The sequence below is a fragment of the Glandiceps talaboti genome, chromosome 2 (assembly GCF_964340395.1).
Source record: "Glandiceps talaboti chromosome 2, keGlaTala1.1, whole genome shotgun sequence".
Taxonomy (NCBI): Eukaryota; Metazoa; Hemichordata; class Enteropneusta; family Spengelidae; genus Glandiceps; species Glandiceps talaboti.
In genome coordinates, this window is record NC_135550.1 from 21,729,486 (window position 1) to 21,731,942 (window position 2,457).

General features: G+C 39.9%; 1 non-coding gene across 1 annotated transcript; it reads left to right on the forward strand.

The window, feature by feature from the left end:
• The first annotated feature begins 1,075 nt into the window (after positions 1-1,075).
• On the forward strand, positions 1,076-1,194 carry LOC144453870 (5S ribosomal RNA). Its single transcript, XR_013482446.1, has one exon. It is a non-coding gene; the product is annotated as a 5S ribosomal RNA (ribosomal RNA).
• The last annotated feature ends 1,263 nt before the right edge of the window (positions 1,195-2,457 follow it).

The window sequence follows — 2,457 nt, forward strand, 5'->3', positions numbered from 1 at the left end:
GTGGCCATCCCTAAATTTCCTTTCTGAAATTTGAGAGACCCCCATTTTAGATATTTCAAAACATACTATAAGTTAAAATGCTGTCAGAGTGAAATGTGAAACAAGTCCCAGAATGAATGGTACTGGCTCGACCCCACCGATGCCACCACATTAGGTATTAGTTGGTTGTTCGTACCGCCACAGTGAATCTATATGAGCTGAAGACAAGAACTCCCAAATACAAGATTGATGCAAGTACACTACGGACACTGTCGGGACCGAGGTCAACAGCCCCACTCCATCACATTATCCGGGGCCCACTATCTTACCACAAGATACCTCACTATTCCCCTCCTTCACTCCTGTTAGACCCACCCCTCTCCTCACACCGCAACTAATAATTGATTCTGCATGGTTGACTGACATGTTACGATATTACGTCACAATGGTGGCAGTGGTGGGATGTTACAGCAGTTGGGTGTGGAACCGTTGGCAACAGTGGGATACCACAATCACAAAATAATATAAAGGAGGGTAATAAAATAAGTCAAACAATGGGAGGGTCACATTTTACCCTCCCATTGTTCCATTTTCTTAAATATGGCCCTCCTCTGTTTTCGAATCTTTTCGTTATCGCTTGTTTACACAATCATGGTGTAACTATTGTTCGAGGTGGTATAGGTAAATCAGTGTTATTAACCATTCGCCTTCTATTTTCCAGTTTGCTGACATTTATCTACCTGATGTTGAGAGAGAGAGAGAGAGAGAGAGAGAGAGAGAGAGAGAGAGAGAGAGAGAGAGAGAGAGAGAGAGAGAGAGAGAGAGAGAGAGAGAGAGTGTGTGTGTGTGGGGGGGGGGTAGAGGAAAAGGTGCAAGTTGATGTAAACAGCACCATCTTTAGGATCGCCACGACGGTGATACTTCCATGCATATTGTAACGACCTCTGCTACCTCATGTACCTGTGATGTGTAGGTTTCCTTTCCCTCTCCAAGCTTTCAGTGTTTCGTCTTATTTTCGAAAGCTAACAATATTTACATATCAGAATTATTACCACTTTTCAGTTATAAATACCAAACATTCACCATGATTTTGTCAGTCTACGGCCATACTACGTAGAAAACACCGGTTCTCGTCCGATCACCGAAGTTAAGCTGCGTCGGGCGTGGTTAGTACTTGGATGGGAGACCGCCTGGGAATACCACGTGCCGTAGGCATTTCCATTTTATATTTTTCATTCCAATTTGTCATCGTTTTATCCTGTCTGTAACCACATCTCTTTGTCCCCTTTATTAAGCTGATAATATACATTTAACTTTCCTTATAATTTTTAATTCTGTCTGTCTGTCTGTCTGTCTGTCTGTCTGTCTGTCTGTCTGTCTGTCTGTCTGTCTGTCTGTCTGTGTGTCTGTTTGTCTGTTTGTCTGTCTGTCTGTCTGTCTGTCTGTTACTGTCTTTCTCTTGCACATTGAGAACACGTTTGACAATTATGTCATGTGTGCAAATGCTTCAATTTAAAAGACAGTCCTTTTCAGCACAACTGAACTAATAAGGTTCAGTAGTGTTATGATCGCATCACGTACAGGTATGTGATTTGGAATTAAAGGTGTGTTAATTAAGATGTGTGCATGACATGATGATTCCGACAAATCAACGCCCACGGCAACAGCCAAATGATCACATACATTGCAAAGATAACAACAGGAATTAATAGAGTCTAAGACAAGTGAAAAAAAGTTCCAAAAATGTATATAATTGTGCCTAGCAACAAGACCACACCCATACCAACAACCAAATGATCACGTATATTGCAAAGATAACACCAGGGATTTATAGACAAGTGGACGAACATTCAAAAAATGCATGTAAATGTGCCTAGCGATTTTTAAAAACTACAGTTGTGCTACAGCGCCATTGACGCTATTTTTAGACTATGGCTCTTACCATTCTGTAATTTTCCATTCTGTTCGCCATGCAAGGAGAATGATGAATATTTTGAAGGAAAGTAGAGAACTGGAAATTAGCCAAAGTTTGTTGATGAATACACATGATAAGTATGCCAACATTCACATTTGGAATTTATAAATTATTGTCTCCATACAATGGTATGATCTGATAAAACATTTCTATGTGGGTAGTGGTGGGGGGGGGGGGGTTGGTGTTTTTGGTGTGGGAGTTTATTTTGGAAAATACTACTTGAAAGGTGGGGGTCATTTTGGAAAATATTTCTACGGATAAGAAATTATCATAAGATAAGAGTATTTGTCAATTTGGTGTAATGAAATGACTCCTGAACAACATGACTGTAATTTGTCAAGATCGGTTACTACGTACCTTACGCCCATCTCTATATGCAAGCTCTTTGGGCATAAAAAATTGCCTCAAAATAAATTTTTCAAAAAACATGACAATATTCTGAATGAAACTGGAATAATACATCAATTTGAAGGCGTTTGTATTATCAGTGTCTGTAGATTGTT